We start from the raw sequence: 25,823 nt of genomic DNA, 5'->3' as shown, positions 1-25,823 counted from the left end.
AAAACATGTCTGGGAACTGTCATGTCTGATGCTGCCACCCTGCTGTTCGTTTATGGCCAAATAACTTCTTTATAAGATATATTTTTTATTAGTTTTTGTTTGCTCTTTCATTTACACGCTTGCCTGGATGGGAATGGGCTCTGTAAATCTCTTTGTCACTCCTCGTGGGTCACTGTCTGGTGTCTCACACAGCACCCTCAGCCCATAGACCACACAGTGCTCTTCTGCCACCGCTGTGGCCTCACTTCCATCACTCTTACCAAGTGTCTGACAGGCTGAGGAAAACGGCCGGTTTTCTGCAGATGGCACGGTGAAATTTGTCCTTTTTGTACCAAAATGATGCTGCATACTTGGAGCAGCCTGAGAGTGAAGCAGCTGGGTATGGACCAGCTGGAGGGATGGGCCCAGACAGCGGTGCTGAATGGAGGCAAATCCAGCTCAGCTGGTGATTGGTACCAGTGGTGTTCCCCAAGAGTCAGTACTGGGTCCCATCCTGTTTAATATCTTTATTGATAAAACTGGATGAAGTGATTGAGTCCACCCTCTGTAAGTTTGCAGATGACACCTAGATGGGAGGAAGCACTGATCTGCCTGCCTGTAGGAAAGCCCTGCAGAGAGCTCAGGAGAGGCAGGATCTGCACTCCGGTCCCTCGGCCTGCTGCAGTCACACAGCTGCGTCCGCCATTTTGGGCTCTCCTCCTTTGCGAAGCTGCAATCACAGACTTTGCACCTCCTGTTCACGTGGCAGCTCAGCCTCCTCCACACTGAGCCCTTCGTGAGCCACATGGGCACTACCAGAACAGCTGCATGCTTTTCTTCTCATGCACTGCCCCTTCAGTAGAAGGAAGATGCAGTTTGGGGGAGTATTTTTGGAGGAATTAGATATCCATTGCAGTAAACAGACGCGGCCCGGCAGCGTGAGGAGGGCCGTGCTGCTGAGGGCCGACACCTGAGATGGCTGCCGGCCCTGCCTCAGCTGGGGCTGCTCACAGCTGCGCTGGGCCCAGCCCCTCCTGGTGGGCTGATGAAGGTGACCTGCATGGCAGCTGCTGGCTGGGTTCTGCCTGCTGAGAGAGTGGTGAGTGAGGGGTTCTTTTCCCTGTGGGGTGGGTTGGTAGTGGGTCACATAATGGCAGCTGACTCCGCCGTGGGGGCCAGGGTGTGGCTGGAGGGGTGCTGGGGTGGCCCAGTGCCTCGTTGGAAGGCTTTGTGTGGGGCGCTTGTGGGCATGGCTCCTTCTGTGTGCCCTCCGTGGGCCCACGAGGGCCGGTCTGCCCCAGGACTGTCAGCTCCGAGAGGGAACAACGAAACCAATGTCTCTGGAGGGGTATGAAGGGCTCCGGTCTGGGCTGTGTCACGGCCCTACTCTCCTGTGCCTGTTGGGGGCGCTGCTGTGAGGCAAAAGGTCAGGTTTTGAGTGAAAGTAATCTTGTGCAAGGGCTTGTTTTTAATGCCTTCCTTCTCCTCAGTCCGTACATTTAGGTTTGTGCCCTGATCTGCAAGGCGTGGTAAGCCCTCCCACAGCCCAGGGTTTGCATTTAACGTATGTAAATATGTAATGTATTTAGGGCTGAGCTAAACCACAGGGAGGTAGATTTGGGAACAGACAAAAGTGTAAACGGAAGCATGTGCATATGATGGAATTAAGGCAGTGCCTTAATAAAACATGGGAAAGAAGGCAAAGAGAGCCTCGTCTCTGTAGTAGTATCAAGCACACTGTGACTAATGCAGATAATTTTTTTCCCTATCACTACCAGAATAGAAGACTAAAACTAATTGTTATCTGCCACCTGCTGTTTGTAAAGCAGCTTCTCTTAAATAGTCCCTATACATTGAGTTCAGCTGTCAGAAGGAGCTGCTTTTTTCATGGCCGGCAAAATGCATTTCAGTATGAACACAGCTCGATGCAAAGGTCACCCCATCAAAAGTGTTTTCACTCAGTAGTGAGTATAATGGCAGGAAAGGCATTTTGCAGTCTATTCTCACCATTTTACTTTATTTCTTAAATGGTAGATGTCTGGACATTAAATTCCCTTTGATGGGCAGAGTTTGAGAGTGAATGTCTTATAGCGTATGCTGAGCTCCCCCCTCCTTTCCTTCGTGCTTCACTATGGGCTCTGCAGTAGCTGCTTATGACAGGTAATATGAACCATAAAAAGAGTGGGAGACAGAAGAAAATTACCTATTCTTTTTCAGATTGGCTACCGTTCCTTAGCACATTAGTATGTGTTCCTGTGTGCGTTAGTGCTTTAATGGTAGTTTGGTCCCTTGATTCTTGAATTAGAAACACTGACAGGGAAACTATTTTCTTGACATGTTTCAAATATGAAAAGGCTTTGGGAAACAGCCCACAGAGCAGGGGAATCTAAAGCATCTGTACATATCACTACAGACAATTGGCAGAGGTCACACAGTGAGGGGGCTCCTGCTAACACTGTTCTGCAGAAGGGTCAGGATAAGGCAGTTTGAAGTTACAATTACAGGTATACACATGCAGGAGCGCCTGCTCTGTGCGCCTGCTTGCAGACCTGCTTGTAGTATAAACTGCTGGAATAAAAGCTAGGTCCATCTGCTGCACGGTACCTGAAAGCTGGTGTTTCACTTTTAGGGACGTAACTTGCAAGCGTTCCACCCCAATTTTTACACTGCCTTTGCTAATGGTTTGAAGTTGTGGAGAGGAAGTTTGGTGAAAGCTTTATGTGTCCCAAGGGGAAATGGTTGGTGCTGTGCTGCCTGGGTTAACCCATGGTGACCCTTCCCAAAGGACTGTGTGCTGACAATGGAAACAGCGGCTCTGCATGAGCACCTACCAAAATACATGGAGTGATTGTTCAGTAGCAAAGTTCAGTCACATCGCTGGGGCTGGTTGGTAATCCTGTGCAACTGACTGCTTTAGGCAAACTGTGGAAACCTCCAGCGTCAGGTTCTTCTCTGTAAAATGCATTTTGCTGCACCCGGCAGGGGTGGTGCGAGAGTACATTTGCTGACATTCCTGGGGTCCTTGTCTATTTCTGGGAGGGTGCTTTGTAAGGCTTGAATGGGAAATTCTTTCTGTCAAATCATACTCATAATTAAACCTGTCTGCTTAGTCATGAGTTCAGGCAGGATTATTTTTGTTTTCTAACAGATTGTGCAATGTATTCTGCCACACATCTGCTGCTTGGTGCGTGCTGGGGAGGGTGGACACCTGGTGTCAGTGGAGCGGGAGTAGTGGAGTGGAAACAGTGGCCTCACTGGGAGTTTCCTTTGAAGAAGAAAAGCCCTGCATGGCTATTTGTGAAGTATATGTATATTTAAGCAGCAGAGCGGGTAGGTTTGTCGTGAGGCTGGAGGTGCTGTAAAAGCAAGTAACTGCAAGTTGGCCAGGTGCTTAAAGAGGATCCATCAGTCGTGACAGGTGAACTTATCTGGCAGCAACACTTGCACCATGGCTGTGTTGCACACAGGTGGTTGTTACTGAGAAAAGCATTTGCACCATGTACCCTGTGCATGTGTTGCATATGTTCTGTGATACTGTCTGTTTCTGTCATGTTGTCTGGTGGGTCACATGGGGAAAATTACCTGTGTAGTCAAGTGCAAGGACGACAGCTGGATCTGCTCTCCTGAAATTGGGGGTAATCTCGTGGAGGAAGGGGAACGTCCCCTTCTGGACAGTGGTAGGAAGGGGAAGCAATCTGTTGAAACGGGATGGATGTCTGAGTGCTGCTTCTGCCACATGGATGCTTGAGTCTTCACAATACTTAAATCACAGAAAATGTGTGTGCTTTTCTTGTGCCAAAGCCAGAAGGCCCTGACCCAGCTGGAGGAAAATAACAATTTGAGCAGAGATCTCATCAAGCAAGATGTTCCAGCTCGTTAAGAAACAACCTACTGTATGCTTTAAAGGTGCTGCAATGCATAAAAAGAAATGGCTCATGCTTGCTCTGGAAAATCTAAAGTAACATAGGCAGATACTGACCTCATCCCTTTATGCTGGAAAATTACTGCCACATAACTTGGTTTTCTTGCCATCTTAAAGTGGTTATTGGAGTCAGCAATGTGGAGGCAAGCACAAATGTGGCTCTATTGTGTACACTGCAGCAAAGTCTCTTGTTTAGAAACATGTATAACGAATGGATAAGCAAGTGGGCAAGCAATATTGTTTAGCTGTTTAACTGGCTTCTTTCACGTGTCTGGAAAGCCTGGGAGGAATTCAGAGTGAGCTATGTGCCTGACCCTTGCATTGAGAGCAAATTGCTTCTGCTAGCCATTGTACAGGCTTCTGCTCTGCTGCTTCACACTCTCATTTGGGAAGCATGGTCCCAGAGATAGACTCTGCAACGGCACTGAGGAAGATGAGTCCATGCTGTGACACAGGCAGAGCATACTGGTCTGTGAGGATCCAAGCAGGCTAGCAGTACATGGTGCAAGTGGCTGTTCCAGCCTCTTCTATCCCCTTGCCAGTTCACAGTTCTGGATATTTTCTGCAACTGCAGAGCTGGAGAGACCTGGTTGGCAGCCTTGTAGGTGAGCTGTGCTCATAGCATGCTGCTGGGATGGGAGAACCTTGCTGAGGTGGGCTGCTGTAGCTGAAATGCTGAGTCACAGCTTGAAGCAGTGATTGAGCACCCAGTGGGAATGCAGGGCCAAGCCAGGGGAGTTCAGGTGCATGCAATGTACCTGAGTGACTGGAAAGGGTGGAGCCAGGATCCACCCCTTCCCAGCCCTCGTTTAAGGCTTGGCAGTGGAGGTAAGGGTATCTTGCTGGAGATCCATCTGTACGTGAGGCCTTCTGAAGGTAAGCAGATTTTTTTTTTCCTTTGTTTCTGTCTCTAGAGCTGCTGCACTGAGCATATCCTTGCTGCAGCCCAGGACTTTGCTACTATGCTGTCACTGCTGCGCTTTCCATCATGTTATAGCATTACAGCTATCATTCCTTTTTGGACTAGAATGTGATTAAAATAATTAGGTTCAGTTTCTGCATATAAACTTAGACTTTGCTGGGAGAAGGAATTATGGGGGCTGGGGAAAGACTGGAAAACTTTGAAACGCAGAAGAACTGTTGGATGGCTGAGCCAAGACTCCCTGTGTGGAGATAGAAATTGCTCGGGAGCTCTGAGCCTGGCGTGGTCTGGAGGTCCCCAGGTTTCCATAGAGCCTGCCAGGGGAGTGAGGGCCAACCCTTGGCATGGGACGGAGCTCTCCTTGGCTTTAGGCTCTTGGTTTCCTGCAGGACAGATGTAAGCCAAAGGCCTTTAGCATCGAGGCAGGCCGTGTGGGAGGGGACTACTGCAATATGTCTGTTTGACATGCTTGGGTGCAGGGACAGATTAAGAAGATTAAAGTATATTACCCAGCAGTGATATACTTCCTGGTGGGGAAGCCTGCCATTTCCCCAGGGAAGCTATTTCAGTGGTTTAATTACTCTCACTTCTGGTAAACAAGTTCTTATTTCAAGCCTGAGTGTATGTGACTTCAGTTTTTGCCCATTGGGTCCTGTTTTGATGAGACTTACTCTTGGCTATCTCTTCCATGTGTGAGTACCTGTGAGTATCAATTGAGTTGTCCCTTTGTTTTATTCAGACACATCAGACTCTTACGTCTGTCTCTGCAGGAATTGTTCTTCAGGCCCTGTTTTTTTTTGGCATTTGTTTAAGCTCGTTTCTGTGTCGTCTTGCACTCAGAAAGCTGGCTCTTTGCTCTGGGAGCAGTTCTCCTGGGGACTTCTCAGGTCTTTGTACATAACTGAGGTTGTTCTTGTGCTGTCCAACTATCAGCCATGTGAGACTGGCATCAGTACCTCAGAGCTTAAGTAAGAATTGTTTTCCATGATCATTGCTTCTGTGAATCATTGTTTTCTGTCTTGTAAATGTAACTATTTCTCTGGTTCCCAAATCTGTAGCCTTGCAGCAATGTGCTCACAGTGCAGCTGGGTCTGTGAGCAGGCATTGGCACAGTTTGCCAGGTTGCTGTTTGCTACCAGGTCACTTGCCTACATGTCATTAGCACTCACAGAATTAACATTCTCCCTCTGACCTCTGTTTCAAAACCATTTGCTTGCAACTTAATTGTCTTTTGTCAACATGAGAAAATTTCTAGCTATCTTCAGGCTTGGCTAGGCTTCAGCAGGGTGGGGAGACAGGAACTGCTTGTGTTGGGATCACTCATTTTGTTGGGATTTGGTACTATCAGTATGGAAGGTGGGGATGGGAATGTGGAGGGGAAGCTGGGTCTGATACCCACCGTGAAGGCGTTGGGTACCACGGAGATGGCTCGTTCTAGGTGTGAGAGCAGTTACAGAGAGAAGCTGCTGACTGTGATTCAGAGCCACCATCTGCTGTAGGCAGGCTGTGCTGTTGGCCAGAAGAGCCATTGCTGTTTGTGAGGAATATTTCTTTCACACTGAACTCTATTATTTGACTACTTAACACAAGAGTTGGTTAATCCCGTGAAAACTCAGGTGGGCAACTCAGAAAGTGAGTCACTGTTTAATTAAAGATTAATGTCTGCTCACCTGTGCAGCGTGACACACATGAGCAAAATCTGGGAGGACTGGAGAAGGATAGCTACCACCCACAAGACCTAGTTTGCACATCAGAATAGCAAGTGTCTGACTGGAATGCTGTGTCTGCTGGAATGAAGAACAGCTCATTCATCCCATTCCCTCCTGGCTGCGTGTGGCTGAGGCTCACTGAAGCTGGTGGGGTTTTCATGTAGTGTTTGGACATGGGTTGAATTTCTAATTTATCACATTTAGGAGAGACCAAACAAAGTGCTGAATGCTTTGGTGAATGGAGCTACGTCAGAGGAGAAAAAACAAGGGAGGGAATAGGAGCAGAAATCAGAATGGGAATGCAGGGTATCTTCACTAATAGGGTTTGTTTTCCTATTTAAATGCAAATATTTCTCATCATCATCCTGTTTGTGGACAAATAAGGTAATTGCTCCTTGTGGCTATGCTGAATCTGCTGGAATAATGGGCAGTCAGATTGGGGAAAAAAAAAAGTGCAGGCAGTTGGGTGAAGATGGGATGTTAAACGTTGTGGAGCCTGGAAACCTTGTGTCAGCCCACAGCTTGTAAAGAGAAAACCATCACTTGGCAGAGACAGCTTAATAGGCTTGTAAAATCTGGCACCATCAAAGCCACGATTTGGGTTTTATCAAAGCATGGCAGGGGAGCCTTGAGAAATGACAGCTGTATTATCTGTCTTCAGATCAGTCTGAGAGCAACATCAGGAACAGACTGGAAACAGTTCAGAAATAATTTCATGTTGAGGGTTTGCTGGGGGCAGGAACGTATAGGGAAAATTGAAATTAAAGAATTAATAGCAGTATCAGTAACCTTCTTACAGCAGCTATCAGACATGACATGAAAATGACTTGAAAGTTGTCATCTACTGTGTGTTTTATTCCCATCAGAAAGGTTTGAGAGATGAGAGGAGAATCCAAACAAAGCAATTAAGACTGGAACATGTTGTGGAAAGGAGGAATGACTGTTCTGTAGAACCTTTAAATGCAATTTTCCCTGCTAAGCACAGGGGCTGGACCAAATTCTGATACAGTGGAGCAAATACCGGAGCAAACAGATTTATGGAGTGACAGCAGGCGTTTGCAGTCTCTGCTGGTATGCAGAGGGCAGTCTGTGCAAGATGACGGTTGCTGCAGCAGAAGGCACAATGCAGCTGTTCCTGGAAGCAGAAGGCTCCAGCTAGCGTTTCGTACCAGCTAAAACCTGCGAGTCGCTGAGCGTGGTTCAAATCGACTGAAGTCATTGCCAAGATTTCTAGTACTTTTTCTGGGCCGTGGACCAGTCCTGCTCAGTCCAATCCAGTTAGTGTGGGTGTAGCGGATGGCAGACATCCTGCTTTTTTTCCTCTATGTGAGCTGACTCTGAGCCATTTGTATGCGTTTCTTTTCTTCAGGATGGCCTGACTCACAGCCAGGAGCTCTCTGTATTTGTCCCAGACTTTGGCATTCTGGGTCCAAACTGGAACTATCCATAGCTACTAGAAGAGAGAGCCCAGCACGTAGGTTAAATCACATATAAGTGATGGCATGACTGAGGCAGCCAAGCTCTATTTCTAAATGTGCCTTAGTTACATAACAAGTGAAACCGCACAGAAAATGTTCCCCTTTTGGAGGTCCAAATGCTTTCCAGACATTACCTAACTCATCAGGCTGCAATGGGACAGACTATTGTGATACCATTTGCCAGTTACAGGTCATTAATGTGCAGAAGAGAAGGGACTTGTTTTCAGACTTTCCTAGAGGCAGCAAGTTTCTATTGCATTTAATGCTGAAATTTAGCCTGTAAATAATCCAGGACTGACACCAGGTTTTGACCTGTATTAGCTATATTTTTGCCATATAGCTGATCAAACCTGCATATTTCCAAGGTTTAAAAACAAAAAGTTTGCAGTCTCCATTTTCTAAATCAGTGCTTGTTTGTCTGAGAGCTTTAGAAAACTGGTCAGAGAAACTAGAGAAATCACTTGCATGTAAGTACAGTGAATGGTACCCAATTGCACAGGGCTAAGAGCACAGTATTGCAGAGGAGAAAAGTGTATGAGGTAAGCAAGTTGGTCATTGCTTTCTCTTTTGCCCTCAGCACAGCCTCTCTAAAACTAATCAGCAGCTCCTTCATAATGGAGATGGATGCAAATAAAGAGGTGTACGCTGCTGGGTGGAGCACAGGCACTGAGCTGTCTCCTGCTCTGCTGGAAGAGGCAGGCTGAGGGCTGCCAAGCAGCTGGAAGTCCATGAGGGAGCAGCTTGATGGCTGGAGTGAGATTGGCAGCCCCTGTGCAGCATGGGCCCTCGCTATGCATCTGGCATGACCTTGCAGTTCAGTCCTGTGCCTCCATCCACTCCAGGAAGCCCTTTGCTGCTGCCCAGTAAGCTCTCTGCCCCACAAGGATGGGCTGGTGCTCAGGGCTGTGTTATATGCAGACTGGTCCCTGAAGCAATGGGCGACTTGTGCTGCTGGGGAGCTGGCTTTGCTTGTTGAGTGGGAATGTGTCATCATAAAGAACAACAGGGTTAGAGATGTACTTACTTGGTGTCCATTCCCACCTGTCATTTTAGGAGAAAATGCCTTTCCAAGGAAAAAAAAAAGTGTGTTCAGTGGTTGTGGGTTGTAGTGATTCTCAGAGCCAAAACAGCCCGTGAGCACCCAAAGAAAGAAAAGACTTCTGTGATTCTGGGTACTTTCTCCTCTTGAACGTTCACTTTTCTTCTGCCATGTGGAGCTGATTTGGCTGGGAGTTTTTCAAAGGTACCTTCCAAGGATCAAATTCAGACCCAGTCTGTACAGTGTTCATGCCTTTTCCATTCAGTTTATGCAGATATGAGGTGCATTTCACATGGCCTGACATTCACATCTTCTGTTTACTCTGGTAAGGTTGTTCTGCCATCCTTCTTGTTTCAATAGGCAACAGAGACTCCAGGATTGTGTTCTACAAAGATATTTTTCCACGTTAGGATTAGCAGGAGCAAAAATAGGGAGGATAATATTAACAGGCATAAAACATCAGGATCTTGTCTGATGCTTTCAAAGCAGTGTGTTCTTCTCTGCTTCACCTATTCCGTATTATTGCAGGTTTCAAGCTAACACATGCATTTCTTGCCCTTTTATCTCTCTAATTGTTTTTGCAAGTTCATTAATGATTTTGCAAAAGCTGTAGTGAAACTAAATGACATGCTCATAAACCTTTAAAGCAGAATATACCTGACTGGTGATGGGAAAAGTCTCATTAGTCTTTTCAAATCACTCCCAGTAGGTTTTCCTGCAGATTCAAACTTGTTAGGCACATAAATATACTTCTCTAATTCAGCTGGCTGTGCTGATTGTGTGACAACTGGAGCTTACTTTGCTTTTAAGCAGCCACTGTGAACACCTTTCCAGAGCAGCAGTTCTGAGATCTAGATTGGGGCTGAATTTGAGGGTTTTTTTGCAATCTGTGGAATATCTTAGGCTACAAATGGCATCTGTGCTTTGTTTCTAAGAAAGTCCAGTGGTAGCTCATCAGAAAACCCCTGGGTTTATTTCTGAGCTGAGAATATTAGGTGATGACAGTGTAAGAATATAAGCCAAGGTTAAAGACAATGTGGGAGCTTTGTTGGGACAAAAACTGAGTTCCAGTAGGATTAGTGACAAATTAGTAAGTGAACTTCTTAGATGCCTCCACAGAAGATCAGTTCTGATGTATGTGTGGATGAGGGGCTGAGAGAGGAGCTGGGTGTAGATGAAGACAGCTGCAGCATCCTTAGGAAGATACTCAGTGCGTTGTGCTGTGGTCTCCCCCTCCCCCAACCACGAGGAGATAAGGACATCAATATTCCTCCCTGGTGTGCATCAGCAGGCTTTGGCTATGAGTGAGTGCAGTGAGAGGTAGGGGAGGTATGCAGGGCTGATCACAGTGGGAAGCACAGTGGAGAGAAGGGCTGGAGGCTGAGTGAGTGGCCATCCAGGTGTGGAGGAGCCAAGGGGAAGCGAGACTCAAAGGCTCACTGCTTCTGCCAAGTGCAGAGGGTGTCCTGAGTCATTGGAGCAGCACGTTGTCTCCCAAAAGGCCTGTTTCAAAGACATTCTGCCCATGCGGAGGTAATGAAAATGATTTTCAAAGTCTTGAAAGTACTTTCCTTTGAGCCAGTCTAGATGAGGATACTTCTACCACACAAACCTTAATTAAAGTACTTGATTTCTCTTTTGTGTGTGGAGTTAATTTATGTGGCACAATTAAAATATGTTTTGTTTGTACCATGGAACTTAGAACCAGTGGAGGTGATTAAAACAACAGAACATTCTCTTCTGAAGTTTTGACTTTGCTAAAAACATAATGATCCTTTGATGCGATATGCTAGTTAAGTATTTTTTAAAGTAAGCTAAATATAAAGATGTATTTTAGATGAATAAATTTCCATGCAAGCTTCATTTTATGTCTGACGTTGGAGATCTTAGAGTTTTAATTAGATTTAGACTAGGCAGGGGATACTAATATGCGTTTTGGCCCTCATTGCCCCTGTCCTCTTGACTCCTGCCCAGGTGTAGGATTCTGCACTTGTCCTTGTTGAACCTCATAAGGTTCTGCTCTGCCCAACTCTCCAACCTGTCTGGGTCTCACTGAATGGTGGCACAGCATTCTGGTGTGTCAGCCACTCCTTCTGGCTTTGTAGTATCAACCAACTCGCTGAGGGTGCATCCAAATAGGCTCTGTGCTACTGATCACAGCCCTCTGAGCTCCACCAGTCAGCCACTTCAGTCCACCTCACTGTCAGCTCCTCTATCACACAATTCCTAAGCTTACCTACAAGGATGTTATGGGAGACAGTATCAAAAGCCTTGCTGAAGGAGGATGCAATATCCACTGCTCTGTGCTCATCTATTCAGCTGGTCATGACACCACAGAAGGCTACCAGGTTGGTCAAGCATGATTCTCCTTAGTGAATCCATGTTAACATTGACTGCATCCACTTACTACTTGCTTTCTCATGTCAGATAGTGAGTAGTCCTCAGCAACACAGAGGAAGAACAAACCTCTTTCTCCACGCAAGCAAGCAAAAATAAAAACATATCTCAAAACTAGAAATGAAGTTATATCAGGTCTGGCTTGTATTGCTGCTGACCAACAGCTTATAGCACAAATGTAGCTGTGAGCACAGTTGTTATATTCTTGTCTTGTACAGCCTCTATTTGAAGGCAGACTCAGCTGTAACTCTATTTTTAAGGTCTCTCTTTGTCTGAGACTTCAGTGAAGTTGTAAATAGCTATTTTTGGTTGTTATAACTGACAGCTGTCGTAACCTGTACCTTCACACAGCGCTGCTTGTATCATAGTAAAGTGCAGCCATCAGTCCTGGCTAGCCCAGAAAACAAGGCATGTCTGCTGACATTTAACCTTGACTCTGCTGAAAAGAGCAAAACCCTTCCTGAGGGTTAATTGCTCAGCTGAAATGCCTTGGGCTGGGTAGTGCATGCCCATATGCGTAGAACTCTTCTGACCACGGGAAACTTGTTGCGTGCTGCTGGTGGCTGTGGACATTCTGCATACCAAGTTATATATTCTGCAGGGCAGGAGGAGCAGAAAGCTTGGCAGACAGCACTCTAAAAGATGATACCTGCAGGTGTTGGGATGACCTGCTTTCCTTGGACTAAGGCTACATTCAGTGTTTGCAGCATGTTGAATCCTCTACCCAGCTCGCTGCCAAACTGGGTGAGAGTGCCACCTGCACAGAGGTGCTCAGAGCCCACCTGCCCCCCTCTCTTGGTTTGCTTGTCAGACTACATGCTTCCACCAGTGAAATTTTCCCTTGGCGTGAGGTAAAACCAAGATCATGGAGTGGTGCAGAGAGGCCATGGCATCTCTTTCCTTGGAGATGTTCACAACTGGAGTGCAGGGGACGCCAAGCAGCCTGATCTGGTTGGACTGGAGGCCTTCCAACTTCCTGTTTTATGTGGTTGCATGAGAAGAAAGTTTTATTTGTCTTATTTGTTTTATTTTGTGGGTGGGCTTGGTGCCTGGGCAGGGTGTCCGTTTGTGCCCCATCCATGGCTGATGGGGCAGAGCAGTAGGTAAACAGGGTATGTTGTTGTCTAAAATGTCAGGCTTTAGAGCAGTGGCCCATGGACATGGGTTGTTCCTCACCTGGGGCTGTCGCGCTGCCCTGTGCTCATCCCCCTCCTCCTTGGCCCCACACTGGTCTCACTCTGCCATGGTGCTGCATCCCACCACCCTCCTACCCCTCTTCCAGCCCTGAGGATATGTTGAGGCACACCAGTGTCATCCCAACATCTTTGCAAGTTTTGTTTTGCCTCTGAAAAAGTAAGATGAGAAGGGAAGCAAAAGATGGGGGGAGTATTTGCAACTGGAAAAGGTAACTTTTTAAGAGCAAAGCTTATCTGAAGCTAGTGAAGGTTTTCTAGAGGTGGTTTTCCTGGTGCTCCTCAACTGCCTGCCTGGCCCTCAGCTGGGAGCAATGTCCTTGGGGCTGGGTCCTGTGCACTGTGGCTGTTTTCAGGGCTGATCACCCCAGGTGACCTGGGAACACTGAGGATGCTGCTTTGTACATGAGAGAACAATCTCTCATGTTCTCCTGCCTGAAATAAAGGAGGTTTGTGAACAAGGTGTCCTTGCAGGGAAGTTGTACAGAAGCTTGTAAATTCCTCTTTGCTTCATATCTGCACTTATTTTGTAAATTCTCGCACTATAAGGCTTAAGTTACAAAGGTTGATCCACAATTTGATCTTATGAACTTTGGACTTAATTAGCCTATTAAGTCTGCACAGTAACATCAACTCTGCTCTGGGCAGCATAAAGTTAATTACATGTGCAATGTGTGATACATAGCTGGTGGGGAGGGGGTCACATACAGGGGGTAACATGTTAGGCAGACTGGGAAGTCTGCAACCCCTGAGTACTTCAGTTGATGAGAAAAGGAGAGGGGACAATGCAGTTGGGAAGTGGGCATAAGAGGAGGTTGTGCTGCTGGTGCTTTAAGACACCCTTCCAGGGAAATGCCCCCAGTAGAGTGTCCCATTATTAAATAAAGAAAGCTGAAGCTCTGTCTCTTTTTGGGACAAAGACAATTGAACCTATCCATTATTAATTTCCTCTGATTCTTTTGCTGCACTGCATTAAATGACTGAAGCCACAATGTAAAATAGCAGGAAAAATGCCCTGTGGGCTGTGAGAAGAGGAGACAAGAGAAGAATAGGTCGGGTTTGAAGATATCAGTGCCCTTTACAGTACCCTTCTGTACTCTGGGGCACAGACACGATATGCAGATGAGGAGTGAGAAAGGTCGGGGTTTCCTTGGGATCAGAGCTCAAGAGCTCAATGTTTCTGCAGAACAAGAGGTGATGGGAGAGTGCTGGTTTTTGCAAGGCTCTGAGACCGAGTTTTGTTTGGGACCATCTGAAACTGCAGAAATAGGATTCTACGTCTCCATTTAAAATAGTTTACAAGTCTATTTAATTCTATAATGAAGAATTCAGGGCAACAGACAAAACTCCTCATAGTTTTTGTTTGCTTGCTCTTATGTGTCAAAATGTAGAAGTCTCAACCCAGTTTCTTGAGTTGAACTGGGAAAGGGCAAAATCTCTTTTTCTTTGCCCCATCTCAGAACAACAACAAAAAAATTCCACGCATCTACTGAGCTGTCATTGTCTGAGAGTCACAATTTCCAGTCACTCATCACTTAGGCTATTTTAGTTGCTTTTTTTAGCATCTAACTTGGATTCATTGTTCTGAGTTTCTACAGCAGAGCAATTTTCTCCTCTCCCAGCATAGCTGTACTGCTGCATTGCTGTGTGAAGGCACTCTGGGATCTCTGCATAGGAGGTACAGCTCAGTGGAAAGTCCTTCTGTCACACATGAGAAATTAATTTGCAATTAAGTTATTGGATGAATTCCTCCTTTGTTCTGTCTGAAAAATGGCCTGTGTGCAGATTGCTAAATTCTCAAATGATTCATTGCAACAAATTGTTTGTGAGTTTCTTGCCTAAATAATTCCTGGTCAGACTAGAACAAGCAGCTCACAATGCATGGGGAGAATTCATAATTTCTTAGTTTCTTGAGTGGACGATGTCCAGAGAGAGGTTCCCCATTTAAGGTGAAATGTGAGTAGAAGAAGACATGGCTGAAAATTTGCTTTGGATCTGTGCTTTAACACTGAGATGTTTAGTTGTGATCAGAGTTCTCATTTTCTTGAGGGATTGAGCCCAAGGTGTTGTAGGTGGATGGGTTAAACCTTGCTTTCAGGTGGGTATTTGCAAAGGGGAGGAGGTATCTGTATGAGGAAAGGCTGTGTGCTGGGTTTGGGGGAGGGTGTAAATACATTCCTTTAAAACTCCCAGATAATGAGTGGGAGGAAATCCGAGAAAGAATAGGGACAGCCCTTGGACCGAGGAGGAAGAGGGAAGAGGATGAAACATGCTGTGTGAGCAGGAGCTGAGGCGTGGGGCAGCCCAGAGCCAGGAGCTGGTGGTGGGTGGGCAGAACAGCCTGCCACGTAGCCCAGGTCTGGAGGTGCTGGAAGGGTCTGATGGCAGAGCTCTCCTTGGCCAAATCATCACCCAGCCTCTCCAGCTGGTAAATATTACAGCAGCTGAAAAAATGAACAAGAGCATAGCAGGAAACATCTCTGCCTGTGCCAGTGACTGCAAAGGGCTGGGCTTGGTGGTGTGACACTGGCAGCCCTTTCCGTCATTGCTGCAGTCACAAATCCTCCTGCTTGCAGGCAGCTGTCAGCTATCGCGATCTGCATTCCTCTGCTCTCGGGATTTGGAAACTGCACAGGATGCAAAAACCAGATGCCAATTCTTGCTTTATTGCATTCTGTTGCTTTCTGGCTGTGGTGGGTTTGCTGCTTGACTTGGTATAAAAGCTGGCTGAAGCACTTTATCCTCTGTGCTCTAAATCTCATTTTAAACACTGTTCTTTTCCTCATTAGGAAGAGTTGCATGTGACCCCAGTGAAGTTGCCTGCGCTAGGTTGCTATGAGCTGTTAAGACAAAAGTGAGCACTGGCTAATGAAGATGGGAGCACTGGTGTTCTGACTGTTACTCATTTTCCAGTCTGTGGCCTGATTATCCCCCAGCCCCTGCCACAACCAACTTGGTAGCATACGCAACAACATGCACTTTGTCAAATTCTTGGCTGTCCTTCCAGCTTAAGTGCAGCTCCCAGACCAACTGCACTGGCATCAACAATTAGTTCATTCTGCACGTGTTAATTAAAATAAGCTAGGAGTATCACACGTTATCATGGCTTTTAAAAGCATTCTGGCATACTTGTGCCTATCAGCTTGTTCCCATGGCTGATCTTTGTTGACTGATTCGTGTCGTGCCTGTGTAATGGTGGCTAAATCTGGAGCGGAACAGGAACAACGGTTAGTGAAACCCAGAAGGTTTCTTGCTTCTCAGATGTCTTTAGCTCAGTGACAGCTTATATCTCCACTGTTTCACTTGTGAAGCATTAAAATTAACCTTGGCTCGCTGTTCGGGTGGTGCACTGTGAACTGCTGAACTAGGAGTCAGCAGATGGCAGTGTCAGACCCTGGGAGCTGGGGGCCTGCGCACAGTGCAGGTACAGCTCTGGAAGGTGTGCTGGTGGTTGCACTTTGCTTCTCTCCAGGGCAGATCTTTTGTTCCCTTGGTTTCTGCCTGGTGATCAGGCTGGGGTCACCACGCTTTAGCTGGGCTTCCTGGTGGGAGGCACAAACCTCTCCATGTAGCTGACCACCTCTGCTCAGGGACAGAGTCAAGCACAGCACTCAGCATCAGCTCTGCAGACATCTTCCTCTGTGCAGGATGACCTCTGACAGTGCCCAGTTGGGTGTGACATTCTGCTTCTGACTTTGTGAAGGTCACCTCGGTATTTGTAAGGGACAGGGAGAGCTGTGCCATGGCACTGAAGCAATGTGATTTGCAGGTCAGCACTGTGCTTTTCTGGCATGTATGATGGTGACTCCAATATGCTCAAATTGCAGTGTGGGTTTACAGAAGATAGCTACTTCTGCATATCTGATAGCCTCATTGCCAAGGGGATGGTTCCTAGAAAATTAGCTAGCATTGCTGTAAAATAAGGATTTGTGTCTTAATAGTGATCATGGGTAGAGCTCCAGGAATCCCTTTGCTGTACACTCACCATCCTGCACAGGCTTCTGCTCTCCAAGTAACGCTTTTCCTCCAACTTCTGGAGTAGGTGCTGAGCTTGATGTCAGTTTATCTGTCCATGCACTGTAATATTATCAGTGACATCCAGTGCTTTGGAGGTTTTTGATTGCTGACTTTCAGTGATGTTTGGAGCAATCTCCGTGGCCAATGTGAGATACTCCTCTGTGCTAAAGAATATAAAAGAGACTGTTGCATTTAATATATTGGAATACGTGAGAGACAGCAGCAGTTTGTATGATTTATTGGGAAGACAGCAGTGCACCATAGCATGTTCTGTAAATACAAGCAGAAAGAAACCATGGTACATCCAGCTGTAAATTTCCTTTATTGCTGAAGTGTCTAAATTAATAAATGCAGGAATAATGGATTAATTCAAACAATTGGGTCTAACACAATGACTTGCTCATTAAATGGGAGCACACTTGGCTGCCCTGAGAAGGATACAAGATGTGGGGCTTGTGTGTCATTTAGGATATGGCCTCAGTCTGTGGGAGGGCTCAGTGCAGGGGGATGGAGAAGGGGCTGCCTTGCTTTCTGTTCTGCAGCAACATGCTGTGGTGAGAATCATGCTCCTGGAGCTCCTGCATCTTACAGGGAAGGCCTGCCTGTGGCTGTTACTGCCTACCATCCCTTGTTGTCTTTTCTTTCATTTTTAATGCCTCTCAGGCTCAAGGTGGGTGATCTCTATGTTGCAGTGACCAAATACCTCTCATGTTGGGGTGTTGTTCACTTCTGTTTTCCTTGAATCTGGGAGTTGGAGACAGGGAGAACTGCATGCAGTTTCTTTGTACGGATTTCAAAAAAGGAAGAAACATAAGTAAATACTTGTGTTTTTAAAAACAGTATTAATTTTTACTTGTGACAGGAAGGCAAAGCTGGTGGATGGGAGGCAGAGCAGTGTGTCTGCTGTCACATCTTGTACAAAGTTTGATGCAGCCAACTGGCAAATACCAGCAGCTCTCCTGAGCTCATTGCTCACCCTCTTTGTGTTGACATTTCTGGCAAGGAAAGGTAAAGAGTTATCCTAGCTATGATAACCTGTGAGATTTCACTCCGTGTTTTTCTTAATTTGCCTGAAATTAGTCTCACCTAAACAGGAGCTATCCATGTGCCAGCACTCTTACTGCTGGCTGGGAGAGCTGCATGACAGTAAAGGGAGGTGGCACCTGTAGTGGTCCAGCCCTGCACTGGTGCCTCTAATGGAGAAGCTGATGCTGACAGGGAGCTTCCTTTGCGTATTAGGGTCTGCTTCGGGGCATTCAAACAGAGCCTTTTACTTATGAAAGTCTTTGGGCCTGACTCCCTTCTCATTGCAGTCCTACTCTGAGGTGACACTGGAATGATTTTCCTCTTTATTCTTCTACATCAGTGCAACTCAAAAATCTGGCTTACAAAAGAAACCTAGAATGTACAAAAAAAAGCAAGGGAGGAGAAACAAGCCAGGATGGACTGGCCTCTTGCAGTACTATGGAAGCACACATGGTACAACATGGGTTTGGGAGACTTGAGGTTCCTTGCTGTGGTCTTTGGCCACGAGATATCATAGTATGTAGTTTTGTCTCAGCACGTGAAGCCTTATTGAAAATATACAGTGGGTGTGAGATACTGAATTGGTATTTTAAATAGTTACAAAAGAACTGCAACTGACGCTGAGGTCTGAAGAACGGTTTCTTTCATTTGAAATAGATACCAGAAAAAATCTGCTATTTTAGTAATGTAACTTTACTGAATGTATTTCTGATTAAATATTTTGTCCCTTGAATAGCTGGAATATGTGAAGTAGGTGTGTCATTATCTGATATTATTTAATAGACTCAACTGGAGTCTTACTTGTGGCCAAATAGTGATAAGAAATCCTTTTTTTGTTTCTAATAAGATGGTGCACATACCCTGGGAGGAGCAGCGGGGGCATGCTCTGCTGGTGCATGTTTTCCAATTGTTGAGGGATATCTGTGATTGATGTTGACAGAGAAATAAATAAAAAGGAAGGTTTTCTTATCGTGTTTACCTCTTTTAGTAAGAATACAATTTGGAGAACAGAGGTTACACATCTGGAAGGGAGACAAATACAGTGCTGAGAGGGCACGAAGTACTGTGCTCACATCCCTCCTCTGCAATGGCTCCAGGTTGGGCTTAAACAAGTGTCGGGGGGAACAGGCTGCTGGGTGGGCTACTGCTGAGCAGCAAAGCCTTTCGTGTGAAGGACTCCACGAGTCCAGAAGTGGGGCTGTGAATGAAGAGGACTGAAACCTGTGTGCTTTCTGCATCAAATTCAGTTGCAGATTGATGTAAAATCTAAGTACGATAGGGGAAAAAACAGTGCCTGTTGTCCATACTACTGTTAGAACACAAACTTTGATCTGTCCTCACAAAATATCCAAGCTGTTCTAAAATTGAGTCTAAATGTCACTTTCTCTGTGCTCTTCTCCTTTTCCCCTAATGAAATAGTGCTTGTTGGTTTTCCTCCTAATTGAGTTTTTCAGGAGATTAGATTCAGCACAGTATGGAATCATATTAAGTGTCCAATCTGCTCAATGAGAAGACATCAGTTTTCTGGGGAAAAAAAAAGGAAGTCCTCCAGACAGCCTTCAAGGTTTGGAGAGGGTATTTTCTCATGGCATAGGAGGTAGGCTTCAGTTTGAATCAGTACTTAGTGTTTGGTGGAAAGGAGCCTGCAGGCATGCAAGTTATTGATAAATGGTTTTAAATGTCTTTGTTTAAACTGTTGTGTTATTTACATCTCTGAGTCCCCTGGGTGCAGTAAATTGTCACGCTTGGTTTCAGTGTTAGTAGTTCTGCCATCAAGTCTAGTGAACTGGGTTGTGTGGGTCCTCAAACATGTTTAAAAGCCTTTGCACCATTGTGTGGTGCTGCTTGGAGTCCTTGTCAGAAGATTTTCTGGTTTAGAGTTGGCATTACAATTCTAAAAGAGAAGAACTTAGTGCTGACTGCATGGGAAGCTGCGATGAAGTGGTGGACTTGCAACCCAAGTTTCTGGCAGGCAGAAAATGTCTACACTGGGGGGGAAAAAGCAAATGCTGTTCTTGTCACAGTGGGTTTGGGACATGCCACAACATAGGGTCAAAGGCCTTGCATAACCAAGAGGCCAAAATATGAGGACCACTAATTCTGTAGTGCTTATGTGCTGCTGGATAAATGCCTCGTGAAGCCTTCTTTCCCTCTGACTTGATAAGCAAACAAAATATATTTTCCATCCGTAATAGCTGACAATTTACCTTCAGTGAAGAGAGGAAATTAAAAATTAAAGGAACCCCAAATGAGTTGACTCTTGCCAGCATCCTGTTTCCTTAGGCTTTGCTCCAGTGCTTACATTATCTGTGCTGTTTATAACACTGTTTTCCCTTGGAAGTTGGTTACTTTTTATATTCTTCTCTCTTTTTAAAAATGTGACCTTTGGCTTTTGAGCTTTTATAATTGCTATTAATTTGTTCAATAGGGAAAAAAAATAATAGAGCAAAAATTATGGTCTGGGCTGTCTGACTTCAGCCTTTGACCCCCACTATTTTTTTCTGCAGAAGTGTTTCCCCCCACCTTGGGAATGCCAACTCCTGCCTGGCGGACAGCTGCCGGGAGCACACGGTTCCTCATCTGTGCATCAACTACAGCTTCATGCAGAGGCAAACAGGCTTCCTCTTGTTCCTTATCAGGCCTTGGTGCCCTGTCCTACCTGCTGCCTTCCTGACCTGCTGTTTGTATTCAGTAGCCACATCTCTGGCTCAACCTCCCGCACCTCCCTGCGCAGGCAGCTGCTGGTGTTGTGCTTTCCCTGGGGCTGTGCCTGGGGTGCAGCTTCATTATTCAGAGCCTCAGACGTGGGTGATGCACTGTGACAGTCCTGTGATCAACGCTGGCCCTGAACTACCTTGTGTTTTCTTGTACTACTTGCACTTTTGGAGCTAAGATACTTTGAAACTCTGAGTAACTGAGTGATGAGAGGTTGATTTTTTTTTTTTTTTTTCCTTCTCCCTCCCCCCCCCCCCCCCGCCCTCTGCAAGGAGTTGCACTCTGTTCCTTCAGCTCAGCTATCCTGAGTGGAATCCGGACCAGACTCTGTCCCAGGTGTCCTCCTTCAGAGACACCTTCTGTTATTAGGTGGCCCAAAGTGAATAATATTGGAGAAGGCTGGAGGCCAGAAGATTTCTTTCCTCCAGCATAGCCACGTATACAGTGAAAACATCTTTCCAGCACCTAATACTTGGATAATTCTCCTCCTTAATGCCTCAAAGCTTTGCTCACCTTGCTGGCTGCCTGAACTCAAGCTGCCTGCCTCTCCTTCCAGGATGCCAGCCAGGAAATTATTACAGCACAATTTAAAGACCATAAAATATGGGATGAGCAGATGGCAGGTCACTCTTCCTTCCCATGAACAGCCTATGTCACCGTGGCACTGCTTTAGCACGTTCTGAGTCACACTCACAGCTCAAGCAGGGGCTGTCTCTGGCGGAGATGTCTGTCAGAGCAGCAGCCTGGCACTGCAGACCTTACGACTGTGACAAGGAATCTGGGCACTGGTGAGGAGCTTTAGCGACAATGAGCTTTAAATACCTGCTGCTAAAATAATCACAGTAATCTGTCTGCCAGCTTTTTCCTAATGTGCATTTTCTAATTCGTTGTGGGAGGTAAAATCCTTTGACCAGTGGAATGAAGATGTGACACTGTGGCTGTAATTTAAATTGTTAAACAACTGGAAGAAGCAGCTATCAAACAGCAGAAATCCTACCCAAAGCAGAATAGCAGCCTTCACAGATTTAATTCAAAAGAAGAGAACAGATTGGAATATAGTTCTTCATAGGAGGGAGCTCCTGTTGCAAGGGAGCCTCAGTTCTGCAAAAAGGATTTTAAAAAAAATGCATGTCCCTGTTGCAGGATTTGCCGTAGTTCTGTTCCCCTTCTGATCTTTTGGAATCTACCCTTGGAGTATGGAATCTCACACCTCCTCTCTCCATTTGTGCCCTGTGCTCTGCTGTATTTCATGGGGACAGGATGCTGAAATAGCTGGTATGGCCGTCCCCATCATCCCAGACAGGATGTTCTCAAGCAAGTGAGTTTTTCTATTGAAATGCTCTGTCATACACCAGTCCTTGTTGCAGCAGTTGAGCTGAACTCCTTATCCTTTCAGTGTTAATTACAGAAAGCCTTCTCCAGCACAGTGCTGCTCACAGCTGTCTGCTGCTTGTTAACCAACAACACAACTGAGCATACTTGATGAATGGGGACGCACTGTGTGTAAAAATTGTCACAGTTTCTTTACACTAGTGCAGTTAGAACAAAACAGGGATTTGATATCTAGAAACTTTGTGGTAGAGTGGAGTTAATTTCATAGGAACGTATCTTCTCAAAAAAACAACAAAAGGAAGTGCTACATGTTAATGAGCTACTCAGCTCTAACAGCAGGACGAGCAGGTAAGTAACGTGTGCTGAAAGCAGCACAGCAATTTGTAAATAATTCCTCACATAACCTATTTTCAGTTAATGAAGGTGATTGTTTTTCCTCCTTTTGCACTCAAAGGGAGCGGGGAACGAAAGCGCAGTTTTTCAGCCTGCAGCCCTGCGAGGGCAGCAGCAGCTCAGGACCTTGGGCCTGCTGGTGGTCCCTGCCTCAGGAGGCCTTCTCATGCAGGTTTGGATAGTGCATGAAATACACTCTGTCTTTGTTCCCCCATAGGTGAAATGTTTTCTGGTGTCCCCCTGTTCCTGTGTGTGCGTCTGTGCCCTACAGTGGCTGCATTTCACACCTTTGTTGGTGATGCCCCTCCCAGACACAGATGCTGATGGAGTTGGGAATTGCAGCTCTCTGCTCAGCTCTGGGAATGGCACTTTCAAGGACATATTCAGGAGGCTTGCATCGCTGCTTGCTGTTTAAGCTAAGGAATAAATAGCATTTGACTACCTGCAACTGCTTTTGGCACCTTTCGCTGGTGCCGAAATTCCCCTGGTGATCTGCAAGAAAATAACAACCAGAACCACCTTCATTTTCGAAGAAATATTTCACAGTAAAATGTCATCTTTCATATGGGGCTGCTGAACTTTGCCAGTTCCACCATTTATTCAACAGGGAGCATTCCAGTTTGCACTTTGCATTTCTAAGAATTGAATTTGCTAAATGGAGCACTTCCTCCTGACAGAGCAGGAATCGTGCTATGCTTTTTTTCTTTTTCTTTTCTTTTTTTTTTTCATTTTGCAGCTGGAAGCCATTTTTCCTTGCATCATGGAGCTTCTGAGCCCTGTTGAATCTGGCTTAGTGTTTCTCAGGGGACAGAGGAAGGATTGCTAATAGCTTTCCGACCCGCTTTAGTCTCTCTATTCATAATGCAAACGCTCAGCAAAACAGGCTTGAGCAAGGTCCTTGTCCTGGATGACTTTTCGCTAAATAAGTTAGCAATGCTCTAGTTAGCAAAATCTTTTATCCCCTATGGATGTGGTGCAAACTTAGTGGTATGCTACAGCATGGCCCTGACAAAGATAATACGAGAACTGCCAGGAGAGGAACAGTGCGGCTGTGTCATGTTTGATGCAGCCAGTTCCTGATCTGCATACTTGCATGTGCCAGGGAGATAAAGCCGTATCTTGACCTGTAACAGGAAAATTTCCTGAAGAATCTGAATATGATCCCTCTTTTTCTCTCTTGCAGATGGGCAGACAGAGCTTGCTGTTCCTCTTTAGAGAGTGAGGAAGACTGTTCTTCTACATGAAACATATTAATTAGTAAGTGTATTTTCCTCAGTAATCTTGTCTCCTGAAAATATATATCCCAAGTTCTGTTGTACTTTTAAGATTTCCCCTATGGAAGTTGTATATTGTAAGGTCATAGAAAAGGGAGTAGGGGCTCATAAAAATTCATTGCAAATTTTGCAGGCTTTTTTTTTTTTCTTCTTTTTTCTTATTCTGGTCATGCAGTGAAATGAACCTTTAGATGACAGATACCAGACTCTGACAGGTATCTCATCTTGTACTGAGGCTAGTGACAGTCTGAAAGAAATTGCTCATCTGAGTCAACAGCCAGTTCCTCCAACTGTGTTTGTCTTCAGTGCTAATTTCATTTCTTTGCTCAGTTTTCCTGGAATCTAAGCACACACACTGACCTGATAAATAACTGAAGCCAGCAATAAAGATAAAGGAAAGTTCTACACTCCAGAGGTCAAGTTAGCCTCCAAATCATATTTTCCCCTAATGGGGAACAAATTCAACGCTACCAAAAGTCAAATGAATGTTTAGTCACCTGAGAAAATACCATTATAAGCTGAAATGAGCTCTCATTACTTTTTCCGTTTTATTTCTTTAATTTCTCCTTGGCTTCTGCTACAAAACTAAAAATAAGGCCATCAGTCACAGGGTACTTTAGAGACACCTTCAGGGCAGGAGCAAGGTTCTAAGGTAAATCAGAGCTGGTGGCTCTTAAAATGGATGAAATCACTTGCATTAGGCCTTCAGGATGCATATTTTCATTTACTTGATTTATTCCCATTGTTTAAGTTGTAATGAGAAGTGACACGGATGCTGTGGAACCAGGCTGAGTAGAACTTTATAGTGAGCTGCCAGGGCAGAAAATCCCATTGCTAAGGAAACTGTTACTCAGAGCTGTTTATGAGCATGGAGCAGCAGAAAGCCAAAGAAATGATTTAAAAGCAAAGAGGAAAAAGAGGGCAGACATATGGTAAAATAGGCAGGTAAATGGTCCAAGATGCTGTTAGGCTCTGGACAGTTTGGTGCAAAGGGCTGTGGAACTGAGCAGAGGGCAGAATTGGACCTCTTTCTGTTGGTGAGGTGCTGATCTCTTTCTGGGGGTGAAGAGGATCCCTCAGCCTCTCATCCTACTCTGCAGCTGCTGCTGCTTTCTGAGTGAGCTGGTCTCTTCCTTTTCCACCTAGCCTGGGAGGTGCTAGTGACTTGTGTCTTGATTACATGTTTGCTATCTTACATTCTTTGAGTATGTGAATATAAAGGCTGGTTATTATCTGAAGCAATATTTCTGATAGCCAAACCTGTTTGATTTGGATCCCAAAAGATAGTGGAATTTCATTTTACATCACTGTGATGTCATTGGATTACATTTCCACGTCACTGTATAACAAGCATCCTAAAAAGATCCTGGGTAAGGCCTGTTAGCAATAGCAAACGTTTGGTACTTATACAGTCTTCTGGAGAAGTGATGTAATCAATGGGGCCAAATACCTTTTTAATAGCATTTCCAAGACTTCTTGGTGCAATTTATATATTGGAAATTCCATAAGCCACACTTATTCTGCAAATCATTGAAGGAGAGTAGGGAATTGCTGTGGAGGTAGACGGTAACACAGACTGAGGAAGAGTGGAGAACCATTTATATATCCTACTGTGTTGCTTACCTCAGGTGATGTCTGTTTTGTTACTTTGGATGCATGAGTCCGGATTGTTTATGGGAACTTTTCTTCTTGGTCCAAGTGCAGTTGTGGAGTTCATGAAGGGCAGCCATATAGCTCAGGTTTACAAAGAGTGAAATGTTTTTTGTTCTTTAGAGGTCAGTTATTCTAGAAATCTCTCTGTAATGAAACTTAAGCTGGTTTATGTAGTGTCCTGTAAAAGGATGGCTACATCAGTGATGCCTGTGAGTTTCTCTACTACAGAAACTTACACGTATTGTAACAGAGTTGTCAGCAAGTTACCATGGAGCTGGCTTTTCACTTAAACAGAATTGTTTTTACCTATGTAAGATGGTGTCTGGGTTTTATAATAAATTACATTGGACAGCTTATTGAAGAATGTTTCTTGTGTGTTTTGTGGCTTTTATCTGCTTGTGTTGCCATTGCAATGGGACTTCACTTGGTGCAAATTTTGTGTAAATGTCAAATCCCCAAGAAACTCCTTGCCTCTACTTCCACAGAACCAAAACGTTTTCAGAAGAAAATGCTTGGATTTTTTGGTCAAAATTACTACATTTTCAGTAAATAACACAGGCAAGACTACAATTCATTTATATGTTAACAGGAGCTGCCAGAGATGTGATAATTTTAGTAATGGATGTCTTCCTCTCACTGGTTTCCAGCTGGTTCCCTGGGTGCTGGGATATCTCTTTTCTCATGGAGCTGCCGGATTTCTGTGTCAGTACTGTGTGTGGGAGATGAAGTCCAGCATCAGAGCCAGGCTAAAGAGGAGATGGAGACCAGGAGGTA

General features: G+C 45.3%; 1 long non-coding RNA gene across 1 annotated transcript in view; it reads left to right on the top strand.

Annotated features, from left to right (window-relative positions):
• The first annotated feature begins 4,733 nt into the window (after positions 1–4,733).
• Positions 4,734–25,823, top strand: part of LOC101748004 — a 137,703-nt gene continuing 116,613 nt past the window's right edge. The window contains exons 1-3 of the long non-coding RNA XR_005839867.2: positions 4,734–4,777; positions 23,306–23,379; positions 25,697–25,820. This is a non-coding gene — a long non-coding RNA (uncharacterized LOC101748004). The remainder of the gene's footprint in view (positions 4,778–23,305; positions 23,380–25,696; positions 25,821–25,823) is intronic.

This window comes from Gallus gallus, chromosome 14, assembly GCF_016699485.2.
Source record: "Gallus gallus isolate bGalGal1 chromosome 14, bGalGal1.mat.broiler.GRCg7b, whole genome shotgun sequence".
Classification (NCBI taxonomy): domain Eukaryota; kingdom Metazoa; phylum Chordata; class Aves; order Galliformes; family Phasianidae; genus Gallus; species Gallus gallus.
The sequence above is the reverse complement of the archived record's forward strand: the minus strand, read 5'-3'. Positions and strand labels throughout refer to the sequence as shown.